The following is a 14066-nucleotide window of genomic DNA, read 5'->3' on the forward strand; positions in this document are numbered from 1 at the left end:
CCATTTCCCTCGGACATAAGGGTCTGCATGTCTTGTGGATGGATATATCATCTAGCTTTGATTGATCACCAAAAAAAAAAAAAAAATTAAATATTGAACGGGAAACCATCTCAAAGCTTTAAGGGGACAACATCAAAATTAAAATAGTATGTTGATAAAATATTCATGTTCAGTGATCTGTATTGCAGCAAACTGTATTGGTGTCAGTCATTGTGCTGCACGTCACTAACAGTAAAACACGGAGACTGTTATTTACAATTTCATCTCAAGTAATGCTTAGGCCATACCAAAACAAAACAAAACAAAACAACAACAACAAAAAATAGTCTCCCCATCTTTGTCACAATACAAATGCATAATTATGGCTAAGTAACATTAACAGCTACATTTACTTTAATGGTATGTGTTAGCTTTCACTTGTTTCTTGGTTGTTCAAAATTGCTTCTTTATTTAAAAAATAAAAAAAAAAAGCGAAACACACACACACACACACACACACAAAAAAAAAACAACAAAAGCCACCACAAATAACAACAACAACTTGTTGGTGGGCACTTGGTTTTAAAATATTTAAGAGCTGGAATAATGGAGGCCACCTTATTTATCTTCTTTAATTTATGGATTTGGATGTACTGAGGTTTAATCAGAGTGGTTTTTTGCTCCTTTACTGCCATTGGAAATCATTTTCTGGGGTAACCTTGTCACAAAAATAAAAATTCCTTCAAATTCTCATCACAGACATTTATCTCTAAATTCTGAACTCCCACCTCCTATCTCAAATTTATACTTTAAATTTACTGCTTAAAACCAAAGTGATGTAGATGCTTTGTGGTGGAATTATTATTTATTTTTTTTTTAACACACATTCCGTCATAAAAGAGATTGGAACAGAGGTGATATATTCAAAATTCAGGTTTGTCCTTCAGTTTTCAGAATGGGTGTGTTTGTGTGATGATGGATATAGTCAGTGGCTTCCAAGTGGGTGCCTCCATATGTTTAAATCAAGGCTTCTAAAACTTTCTGTCTGGGGCGGGTAACAAGGAAACCACAGCAGCTACTAAATTTTTCTGTTCCTGTTCCTGCTGTCAGTGGTAAAAAATGGCAATGTCCAAAATATCCAAATGTAGAAGGACAGAGCAGAATCATGGCTCTCTTGGGCACCTTTTGTCTGTGACAAGATATTTATAAAATCATATTCTCAGCATACAGAACTTTTCGATTTCATTGCTTTTCTCATCATTTGTTGCTGTTTTTCCTATAACCTCTTCTGAAATAGGTAACTGGAATCTTAAATTGTCCACTTGCTCCTGCTGTCCTTTCACATTGCTTCTAGCAACTATACACCAGCTGTGTCTCTCATTTCCTATATTTTCCCCTTTACAAGCCTTTCCATTGCCACCCCACTCTGTAAAAATCAGAAACCAGGAAGTCTAAATCAATAGGATACTGATGAGCACCAACTTCAGCACAGAGTGGCTGCCGGGCAGGCACAGCACTTTTGCCAGCAGCTACAAACGCCCAAGTCCCTGTGGACTCCATAAACACAGAGGTGGTCCCAGAAGCTTTGCAGATAGGTGGGAGCAAGACGGTAGATGGCAGTCATTGTCCCTTCCCAATCTAGCCTTGCCCATCTGTTTCACTGTGCTGTTCTTGGGGAGAGGAAGATGGAACCAGAACAGGTAGAAGTCATACTTGCTTGTACTGTAAGTAAGACCATATCTTTCTGCAAAGTGATAATATTGTTTCCTTGTATTCCTTTTGGGCAAAGTAAATAATGCCTTAAAATTGGGGAAGTGGTATCTAAACATTGTGCAATATTTCTTGACAGAGATACAAGTGAAAATCCATGTACCACACAGCCGCCTTTGCATTTTCTTCCAACGATCTAGTAAAGCTTCTATTTTAAGGAAACCCCACATTAGAGTTAATCAACATGATAGTTTTATAGGTCCCCTTTTATCTTCATTTGTTTGGAATTAAACATCTGGATGCAGTATGTAGAAAGCGTAACTGTGCTAGAACTGGATTCCCTGCAACGGAGTAGGCTCACATAAATCTGGGTCAATGCCACATTTTCTTTGTTCTCTAACAAAAAGAAGGCTCACTAGGAAATTCCTCTCAACCAGCCTTCCCTGGCAGGGCTGTGGAGACTTCTGTGCTTTCATTGGTCATTCTGCGAAATTCAGTTCACAAAATCTTGACAGGCAAGGATGTGCTTTAATAATCACAAGGATTAAGTGTTGCTTCTTAATACTTCTGAGATGTTTCCTACTTCTCTAGCAGAGCTTAACTTTTTTGACCCTTCTGCCTTCTTCATGATGCTATCTTGCATTATCAAGGGAGCTCACTTCAGTGTTTGATTGTGTTTCTTAACAGGAACTGGAAGTTTCTGTAAAATGGAAAGGGAATTGCATGGCAAATGTTTTTGCTTTAAACCACACTCATTTGTTTAACCAGAGGTCAGACTGTTGCTGCCCCCTGCATGTCCTACAGGTTTCAAACTTAGAGTAGAGGGAAATGAAGCCTGTTTTGTCTTTGAAGATGGCTTCAAAACCCCTCCAATCCATAAAATCCTCCAGCTTAACATTGCTTTATTATCTTTCCCAGCACTTGAAGGCAGCACAGTAGGTTGTCCAGCGAAGGAAGCTGAAAGATTCAATGCAAAATGGCAATGCCCATGGTAAGTTTGCTAATCTTCTTTTTTTCCTCTCACATTCTGGTAATGTTGTTATTCTACTCACTTCTCTCAAATGGTTACATCAAAGGGCAATATGTTCTCCAATAAAATCAAGCCAGATCATCAAGTGAGGCTGACAAATTTGAAATGAGCCATTTCAGAGGTTCCAGTAGGTTACTTCATCATAAAAGCAAGTAATTTTAGGTAAAATGGAGAACAAATCTCTATAAACTAATAGCCAGAGGAAATGCATCAGGTCATAGATGTACAGTTAAAGAGTATTATCACACCATTTCAAAAAGGAGAAGAATCGTACCCAGAGCAAAAACTCAAGTACTGCCCTTTTTCAGATCAGACTTGATTGGAGATTTGGAAAAAAGCCTCCTTTTATTGAGAAATTCAAGTGGTATCAGGTAATTGTCTCAGAGTATGAAGAATTTTCCTAGCACTTCTAGTGACCCCTGAGGAAGAAATCTTCTGCTAACAGCAAGCCCTTCCTTCTGGCTGCAAAGCCAAAGGCAGATCCAGGGCCAGCAGACAGGTCCAGGTTTCTGGTGTTTTTTGCAGATGAAGTTGGATACCCAAACTCATTGGTGAGATCCTATGCCCTGTGATATTTAGGATATCACACCAAATTATCCCAGCAGCCCTCCTGGCCTTCCCAGTTTAACCTCATGTAGGTGCTCATGGCAAGCTGGCCCATCCCAAGCCTCCTGACCTAGGGACAGATCCCGTCTGGTTTACGGGGCTCTGGAGGTGACCCTGAGCAAGGGCAGTGGCTGTTGGTGGGAGGTCTGGCAGGGAATTTCAGCCACCTGAGAGCAGAGGAGGATTTGGATGAATTTCCTTGTGTCTGATGGAGCTCATCCCTTTCTAGGTACTGCTAAATCATTCTTGACAGGGATGACTTATCCCCAGGGCTCCTAAATCTGCTTCTGACGAGCAACCTTTTTTGCTGTTGGAATGCATTGGATTTCCCCAAGCATTGTGCATCTTTGAAATATTTCCTGTTAGAAAGGTATGCTTGTTCTCTGTTTGAGCTCTTCAGTCCTTGCTTTGCTAAATTACACAGGAAGAATAGTGTGCTATGCTGTAAGTACACAAAGTGAATTATTTGGAAGGAAGAGCAAACATTTCTAGCAAGCATGTTTTAATCAGAGGTTGTTTATTGATGTCTTTTACTATATGTTTCTTGGCTGTGGGAAAAGGTCTATATTTGAATTGGAAAATAATTTTGAAATTTCTTATTGTTTTCCCCAACTTTTAATATACGAGGGAACTCATTCCCATGTTACATATATCCTTCCACAGGTCATAATTTTTGGTGAAAGATTTAGACCATACACTAGAAGGAGAGTATGTCTTCCAAGCATAGTAATGTCTGATGACAATAATATAGGGAACATGTCTGTTGCCAGAGTTTGTTATCCTTTCATAAGTCTTACTATATATATATATATATATATATATATTTGTATATTTTTATATATATATATATATATATTTCCACATAAGTGAGAACATCAGCTGTCAGTCTTCATGGTGAATAAGTTTCTAACACTTAGGAACAGTGAAGAAAGCTCACCAGAATATTAAATACTTGCATAGTAAGTATTATTTCAGAAAACAAAAAATACACAGAAAGGACAGGGGTTTTGTTTGTTTGTTTGTCTTTTGTTTAAAAATATTCCTATTTCAAAGCCATTCTCAAGCACTTAGGCAGTAGGATGAAAGTGGCATTACTGAGCCAGTTACCTTTTAAATCTTGTTGCTTTTAATCTTAGTCATTATAGGTAGCACTTTTCTCTCTAAATATTCCCATTGAAAACTGTGTAGCTACTTGCAGCGTAAAATATGAATCCATGCAACTTAGGTTCATTAAACTGAGAAAAATATGTTCAGTAAAGTATATACCTTTTAATTATAGGTGTTAACACTAAATTTCCACTCATTTCTGGAGAGGTTCTATTACTCTCCCAGCTGTGGGGGAGTGCCATAATTTTATTTTATATGGGAATAGCTGCTTAAAAATCATAAATACTGGATTGTTCTGATAGGTTTCATTTGGCTAATGCTCTGCTACCCAAATGGGATTGTTTGACAAAGTGTACTTTCAACTACTGAAACAATTTACAACTGTGAGATGACAAATAGCTAAAAGATAGGTGGTATTTTTCCATTATGTAATATCTTCCTTATTCTAAGCTCTTCTATGGGCTCTACACTCCCCCTTCTTTGCCCCCTTTCTCCTCTCCTGCTGCTTAACATGACAAAGCTTTTTGAGGCCACAGGTCCAGCAAACAGTCAGTGAAATCAGTAAAACCAGAATATATCTACGTAAGGAGTATTGGCTGTGTTGTCATCAGCTTAATGGCAGAAAAGTGTTAGAAGATTGGTTTTAATTTAATTAGAAGGCTGAGACTTTTCTAGCCTTTTTGTGTGCATTTGTGTCCTTATATATCATGGTGAACTGTAGCTTTTTCACTTTTACAAGCTTGACACTGGCATTGCACCGAATATTGTCCAATACAACAGTAGAGGAAAGAAAGGACAAGTAGTTATGAAAGTACATGATTCAGCCAAAATTTTCCCCCAACACATTTATCCACTTAAATGGTTTCAAGTGATTTTACTCCTGCCTGCTGACCACTAAAAGGGTGTTCAACCAGCACTGCACTGTCCTCTTGTACCCTTATGTCAACAGATTGACTTTTTATTGACTTTGGAGAGTGCCCTCTGCAACATACAGGGGCTTGTTGGCTGTGCCCACTCCCCGCAACGTAAACCATAACAGTAACAGTAAAACAGTAATAAACCTACCTTTCTAAAGATAGTTTTTTTTTCCCTATGGCTTACTGTGTATAATATCAACTACCAACACACAAGGGAGCAGAAGGGAATTTCCTCTTAGCCTTTAAGAAATCTCAGAAGAAGAGAAAAAGGGTAGCTTGCATGTAGGTAATTTTACAACCTCGTCTCAACCAAGATCTCTGGAAATTTCTAAACTTCCCTCCAGCATCTTATTACATTTGTGAAGTCAATGTGTGTATCGTTGACTCAAAATGCTGCCTTATATTAGGTAAACAAATCACAACGTGTCACTAGTCCAAGGCTTTGCCTCTTATTGCTCAGCTTAGAAATGGACCTGCTGCCTGAAGGTGGGGAGTAAAGCCCCTCCAGTCTTTAACAGACTGGCTCCGTAACAGCCTACCTCATGATATTTACAACAGTGATGGGTAGCTTTTATTTCCTGATAATGTACTGGCACCATGTTCCTAGTTAGAAGAGAAATAATAGTGAAAGCATATGGGAAACCTTATTCCCTTTCCTAATAACAAATACAGTGGAATTGCACTTTATAATACCACAGACATATTTGTTTATGATACACATAAATCTTGGGCTATGTTACTAGGAAGACACATGCAGAGCTTTTATATTAAAGAATTCATATTCTGCGGGTAAACCCATTTTTGAAAAAAGAAATCTGCTTTTATTATTAACCATGTAGAGTATAGCTTCAGCACCACATATGTCCGGAGCTTCATTAAATATCCTAAATTAATAATTGTATAGAGAATTGAATCTATATTAATTATAGATAAATATAGATTAGTTCTTATTGATTCATGCATAGTCCATTCATTTCCAAATATTTGTGATAGTTTGTTGACAAATCTACAGTAAAGATTATTACAAAGGAGATCTTCAGTCTCCCTTAGGGATTCTGTGCTACAGGAAGCCCTGATCCAGGGTCTGCTTTGATCCTCATCCCTTGAGCCTCTTTCCCATGTTCTTCTTTTCTTTACCAGGCTGCTTTTCCCATGGTAAAACCTGCTCCCCTTACAATACTACAGCCCCTTTTTCACCTGTGATTCCTGTATTTCTCTCATCCTTGTACATTCACAGCAATAAACCAGGCAGAGGCATTAGGTCTGGCTTGTCTTCTGGATGTAGAGCTATCTGATGCTTGCTTACAGCTAGTGGAGAAGGGGTGACTGGAGCACTTGGACACCCCTGGGGTGGCCAGCTGGGACCACCCATTCCCTCCATGCCCTGGGATCATGGCCAGACCTGCTCCTGCACAGAAGAGGTTTGAGGCCAAACTCTCTTGATATTGGAATCAACATCAAAACTTCTGTTAACTAAAATGATTCCAAGCTTAGCTTTATGTCTACACTATTAATGAGCAGGCAAATGTTCAGACCTACAGACTTCCAAGGAGTTAAGAAACCCAGGGAATGGAAAATTATACTGAGATTTACCCTTCTAAAACAATTGGACCTCAACCAAAAAAGCACTTGTGCTTTCAAGAATCACTGACAGTTTTAAGAGCCAATATTTCAAGAGTTTCAGGGAAGGCAAGCAAATACTGTATGCTGTCAAAAATGTGAATTCAAACATTCTTTATATAGCCCATACTTGAAGGTCTGATGATTTGGGGTCGAAAACATAAGTCCTTGAAGCCTGTGACTTTGATTCAATCTGATTCAATCAGTGCAATTCAACTATAATATTGAGACAACTTTTTTAAATTGCCTAAATGTTGACATTTTGGATTTAATATGTTATGTAAAAGTTAGAGTAATAATTCTGGCTTTTACATAAAATGAAGAGGCAGTACAAAACTGAAATATCCATCTTCTGGGATATTCTCATATTAAAAAAAAAATATCTCAACAGGGTGTGAATTATTTTCATTTTTTAATTTCTGGAAGAACAGCAATTCCAAAGCTACATTTAATTATGATCTTTTGGATTTATTTATTTATTTTTTTAGAATATTCTTCAAACTGTCCACTTTCCTGCCAGAGCAGATGAGTTGGCAGAATACTGTTTTGTTTAAATCACATTCCTGTGGAACATTCTGCATTTAATAATCAATATTTTGCCATGGGAAGCCATTTCACTGGTGAAGTTCAAACAGATCAAGTAACAAGAATAAATGCTTTGCCACTCTACGGTTTCAGAAGGATTTTTCACCCATTTAGTCCAAGAATAAATGGGTAATCAAGTTGGAAAGAAGGAAAACTGAAATTCTGATCTTTAAACCTAAAATGAGCCAGAGGTGTGTTAATGCCTTTATCACTTGAATTTGGCGACCACAGCAATGCACAGAACATTCTAACCTTTGCTAGCTTGTGGTAAATCTTACTGCTAATTAAACCAAAAGAAGATTTTTATATTTTTAAAGGACTTCTGGATTTAGAAGACCCTGTCTCACAAAAATCACATCAACAAAAATACTAAAATTTCTCTCAACTTCAAGCATTTCAGTTTCTTGATGCAGCTTTCCTTCCCAAACTGAACTGGCCAAACACATCCACAGAACAACTCTTGGGTGCTCCTTGGACTTAAGCAGCAGACCTGGTAAGTAAAACTCCAGCCTCTAAAGAAGCAACATCACTTTGTTAAAGAAGCTCTCAGGTGGAAAGGACATCACGTTGCCTTGGTTGTTTTTCTGTGCCAACCTTAACTGGAAGGGAAAGAACCCTTTATTGTATGCCATAATAATCAACGATAAACACTGGAGTGTTATAACAGAAAACGTTAATCCATGCAGTGTGTTGCAATAAATCAAGTCCTAGTGAACAAAATAACTGTTCAGAAAAATCTGGAGTGTTTTTACTGATATATTGGTTTTGTGAAAATTGTTTCATTTTCTTGTTAATTTTGAAAATGAAGTTCAAGTAAAGCTAAAGAAAAAAAAATTTAAAATATTTTGTTTTCTTTTCATCCTGGCATTTCTTGAGAGAAATTCTTAACCTTTATAAAATATGCTGTATAAAACATTGTAACTATTTAAATTATCACTTGTCATATTTAATATATCCATTACAAGTCTAGACTTTTTGTCCACGTGAAATGGCACCTTATAATACAATAATGTAAGGCTATTTAGTGATTTAATAAATCCCCCATGAGACCAAAAAAATTGTTTGTTTGTTGTGGTTTTTTTTTTTTTGAATATTAATAGCAATGAAATAGCAATAGCTATTGATGATAGCTAAATCATTTCTATCTAAATGTCGTAGAACTAGTGAGGTTCTTTTACAATGTCATATTCAATAGAAAAAATAAGAAAGTGAAAGAAATATGATTTTAATATCTGACAAGGCATTTATACTGTAAGATCATATGCTGATAAATCTCATAAACACTTAGAAACCTTTATTTTTGGATTGCTGTGTATTCTGGCACAGCAAGAAGACTAAATGTATGAAGAACTATTAGTTCATTACGACAATGTTTCCAGAAGAAAAGGCTGCCACCCCTCTTTGGATGCTGCTGCTGTATGGATAGTAGTCCTCAAATACCTTTTACTTTTAACTTTACTTTTTTATTTTTAAATTTTACTTCTTATATATACACAAATCTCTGGAAAAGTATTGCTTCATGCATTTGGGCCAGGAGTTTTATTCATCTCACCTTCTGTATTGATGCAGTAATTGTGTTTGCTGCCTGCAGAAAATGATGACAGTTGGATACAGAGCTATGCTACATGCATGTGCATCACTTCAGAAGGGTACCACTGTGCATTTGGAGCGGGTGCTGTAAAAGAGGCATATAGATAGCAGCACTAATAAATGTATGGATAAGACTTAAAGGCCAGAAAATGAAGGGTAAGTTAAAACTGGTATTGGCATCCCACTCCCGAACTGAGAATAGGCTGGCAATAAAGAAGCAGGGGGATTTGATGGAGAACCTTGTTGCTTCTAGCATGTGTGCAGCAGTAAATAAAAACAGGAGCTCTCCAGACCTGGTGAATGAGTAATCTGCACTGGCAGCAAAACCACATGAAAGAAATGAGAATTTCTCTCTGATGGGGTTCAAAGTAGCCATGCAACAAACAGTGATCTCTACAAAGGGAGTCAGAGGTGCCCTGTACATCAAAGTGGGGGTTTGCTTCTGAGATGTGTTAACATCCAGCCCCCAGCACGTCCTTCCAGGCATGCATGCATCACACAGCAAAGAAACAAAATGATTGTACAAAATTCCTAAGCATGGAGGCTCTTAGGGCTGTGGAAAGGGAAGATTTTTCAGGAACTTCCCAGCACTACAGTGCATTTTCACCAGGTTATGACTTCTTGTGTGCGTGGACAAAGTTTCATAAGTACTGAAAATCTGTAGCCCCAAATAACATCAGCACTGGCCTGAATCTTGGTAGGAATATTCCCAATCGCAATATGAAAGCAAATAAGGCACATGAAAAAGAGCTTTATGTTAGGGCTGTGAGCACTGGTCTGCACTCTTAGCACAGTTTCTGGCAGTGCCAGGTACCTGTGGAACTGGCCATGGTGATGGAGAATAAGGCAATCTTCTACCTATTTCTGGTACATCCTGCTGTATATCTTGGTAATGGGAAAAAAAAAAAAAGATTCAGCTGAAACCATACTGTGCACTGTGCACCTGGGCATAGAGACAAATGGATCACCATTCAGTGCTGCCGATGTGGTGCAGACAGGCATTAGCCTTATTCAGGAGATGTGCAGCTAAAGATTGGCAGCTTCTTATCATCATCCTTTCAAAACCCGAGTGATACTGCATTGCCCCAGGTTCTGATACAAAGAGAGAGACCGAGAGACAAACGTTGATGCCTGAGAGTTGCCACACCAATTCTTATGGATCAAAAACTGACACTCAGGCCAAGCCAATCTGCAGCTGATGGAAAATCACAACACATCACATAGTGTTTTATCATAGCTTATGCTTAAGACTTTCTCTTCTTTAGCTTGGCCAAACCACATGGACGCAGAATATTTGGTGACATAAACATAAAATGCAGGATGATTTTTTTCATCACATTTGAGTACGTATGTATGTTATATATGTGCATGTGTGTATGCTTATGATCATTGCAAAAAACAAACAACCAAAAAAAGCAATAACTGTCTGTTGCACAGAAATCCCCTTCAGCAGTGAAACAGCTATACCAAATTGTCACTATTTCAAATGTTCAGTGAAATTGCTCATTTTTTGTTTATTTCTAAAGTAGCTACACATGGACCTCATGAAATTTCCTAACTAAAATGGTTTCTTGCAAAGTGAATTTTTCTAGACAAATCGATGTATTTGTATGCAAAGCACTATTCTCCAACAAACTCTGCTGAAAGCAATATATGATTCACTCTAACGATTCCAAGCTATGCATGACTCATGTTGAACAATGGAGCCAGAAGGTCATTTGTTCTCATGTCTCTGTAAAATTATTTGGACTCTGCATATGTCCAGAGGAAAAGGAAACCCTTATGAAAAGTGTCCAGCCCTTTGGAGAAAGCCTCAGCCTTCCCATAGATGCAGCTCACTGAAAGCAGTGCTCATATCCTAAATTTTGACCACTGGCATTTTTTTATTTTTTTTTCTGAAAGGAAGCTGAAGATTTAGTTTGAAGGTTATCCTATTATCTGCTATCAGAATCTGCTTATGACTTATCATTTTTGAAGTTCCACATGCTGACATGTGATCTATATCTTCAGGAGTTATAATTAAATGTCCACTTACTAGAATTTAATTTTGGACTTAGAGGTGCAGCTCTTGCTGGTCTCTTATTCTGCCTTGTGTGATTTGGTATCTTTTATCTAAAAGAACTTACACTCTTCTGTCTGATAAGAGGACAGGTGGAGACTTACAGCATTAGAAGTAAAAGTATTAATTTAAGGGGCCTATGACCACACTCATAGACCAGAAAAAGATCAGAAATTTAATTTGTGTGGGTGTATACATATGTGCGTACATATATATTTACCTAGGAATTTGAAACCAGGCATAGATGAATTGTTTTCACCCCATGTTATGATACAGAGGTGGTCAGAAATTGACCAGTTAGTTTTTGCTAAATATTTTAGTTTCAAAGTTCTCATTTTCTCTTTGAGATTTTCTCTATTCTCTCACCTGTTTGTCCATCCTTCCATCCCATCCCTTCACTCTTTTACTGAACATTTTTGTTTTCAAATTATTTGTATAATGCTAATGATACTAAACTGAGCTTTTGCTCTGAATGTCGTTTCTTCTGCTCCCATTTGGATGACAAAAGCACATTTAAAGTTTAAATAACACTGCCGCTAAAGTAACTGCAATATATATATGGCATTCATGGTAACGTGCTTTTTGCTGCATCAGATGCTTTTAAGGCAATAATTATGACTGCTCTTTAAGTCTGCATTGGCTAGCCTTTCTTGAAAGGTATTCCAACATTTCTTATAGTGTTATTTTGCTATACAGGAAACAATTGTTAGTGCACCTTTTAAAGTAATATGCATTGTTTTAAAACACAGGTTAATATAGGTGACTTAAGAGGTTGATATAAAGCAGCCATGCTTTTTGGCTCCTACAAATTCCCTAAATGAAAGGGAGTTAAATGAAATTAAATGAAGCTAAATAAAATATAGATGACCACATACATTTTTAAAATATATTCCAGTACAACACATCTTATGACTTCAGAATTATTTTGGTGGAGGTATTCAGGAAATCAACGTAAATCCAGAAAATCAGCAGAAGTGTAGACAAAAAGAGCATGTCATAAGGCAATAATGCTAGACACAGGCTGTAAGCATTAGATATTGAACTAGACCAACAACTCAAAAAACCTCTGCGCTTTCTGTATTTTAAAAGGTATTATTTTGTGTTGGTTGGTTTGCTTGTTGTCTTAAATTCAGAATTGTTTATCTTTTTGAAGAGTAAGATCTATCTAGGTCTTAGAGATGGCTAAAAAGCTGGAAAAATGAAGGATTATTTTTCTCTAGGTTTTTAATTTGTTTTCCTGCTTTATGAAAAATTAAATTTTTACTTGAAAAAAAAAAAAACCAAAAACAAACAACACCCAGATTTTTGATAATTCTGTGGTTCTTCCACAAACAATATTAAATTGCACTGCATAAAAGCCAGTCTGTTCACTGGGAGAGGAGAACACAAAGTGAGTTTTTTGAAATGTTTATGAAAATATTTCTTAGACTGTATGATAAAGTTAATGTGTGGGACACATGGAAAGAATTTAATTTTCTAAACTAACAAAATGAACAAACTAGAAAATTAGTCTCCAGAATTTGTCTTCTGGCAAGACTGTATCAAGCACTCAAGGCTTATTATATCATCAGTAGGAAATCTGTAAGACGAGAGAACCCCAAGTCTATTATAATTCAGGTAAGGTGCTCAGACAGACAGACAGTCCTCCAGGCTGCCAAGGAGAAAAATAAATGTTTTGCTGACGGCAAAGGAATCATGTTTTTTTCACTACATCAGTGCTGAAATTGTGAATGAAAGAGCAGGCTTTACTGAAACAAAAAAAAAAATACAAGAGTTGAAGTCTAAAATGCTTTGTATGATGTATCTAGACAAGGCACTTCAGCAGTATTCAACACTCAAATTATTGCAGAAAGAACAGGGTGATTCAAGAGACATGAACAAGGAAAATATTGAATGATCCGTCATCTCTCCTGAAGTCGAATAGAGTAGACACTCCCATTTTGAAAAAAGATTGTCTGATTATTACATTTTTTCTTATAATGCATTCTCAGCTGCATTTTAAATTCATTTTTAAAGTCTTTAAAATCATCCCAAACTGGAAACTCCTGCATTTCTGTTCATTGTGTTCTTCGCTGCCATTTTCAAAAGTGCTTTAAAGAGTGACATGATGGTAACACTTAGACTATAATGACTAATGCTTGGCTGTCTGCTCTAACTTCCAATGCTCGTACATGCTCTGTTTTTAGTTTCCCCCTGTATTGCCCATTGATGTGGTGGTTACTTTATTGGCAGGAGTTTACTTTTATAAAAAGGCTGCAGGATGACTATTGTATCTCAGTATCAGAAAGGAAGTGATGTTTCGACTTCTGCTGCAGGAAAAAGCAGCAGATAAATTAACAATAATAAAAATAAAAGCAATTTGTTTCCAGCTCCTATCGACAACATCAATTTCAAGTTTTGCTGAAGCACTGGGGACGGATAGCAAGCACATCTGGAATGAAATGGAGGGAGGTTAGATGTTGAGCTGCTGTAACTTCCATCATCATCTCTCCACTGTTGTGTGTGAGTACCAGCTAGGTGCAGCAGAGGAGGATATCCAGAGAAACTCTTTAGAAACTTGAGTTAGAAATCCTCCCTGTCTTTTTTGTCTGGTCTTAACCACTGCTGGAGAATTTCTATGAAAATTTGGGCATTCTGCAACACTAGGTGCCATATTCTGCAAAGGGACACAGAACTGTGCTATTGCCCTTTGTTAAGCAGAGCTTCCTTATCCACATGCCTGGACTGGGGCTTTGCTATCAACCCCAAATGGCACGAGAGGTAAGGGATCCCAGCAGAACTGAAGCAGAAACCAAGCACTGGTCCACAACGGTTTATTAAATTCCTTCCTTCAAAGAGTGTTGAGAAATTGCACAGATGTGCT

The 14066-nt window shown here is 37.3% G+C and overlaps 1 protein-coding gene across 2 annotated transcripts in view; it reads right to left on the bottom strand.

Annotated features, from left to right (window-relative positions):
• LOC137856551 (bifunctional heparan sulfate N-deacetylase/N-sulfotransferase 4) overlaps positions 1-14066 on the bottom strand; it is a 106489-nt gene that overhangs the window by 69354 nt on the left and 23069 nt on the right. The window lies entirely within an intron of this gene.

Source organism: Anas acuta, chromosome 4, assembly GCF_963932015.1.
Source record: "Anas acuta chromosome 4, bAnaAcu1.1, whole genome shotgun sequence".
NCBI classification, from domain to species: domain Eukaryota; kingdom Metazoa; phylum Chordata; class Aves; order Anseriformes; family Anatidae; genus Anas; species Anas acuta.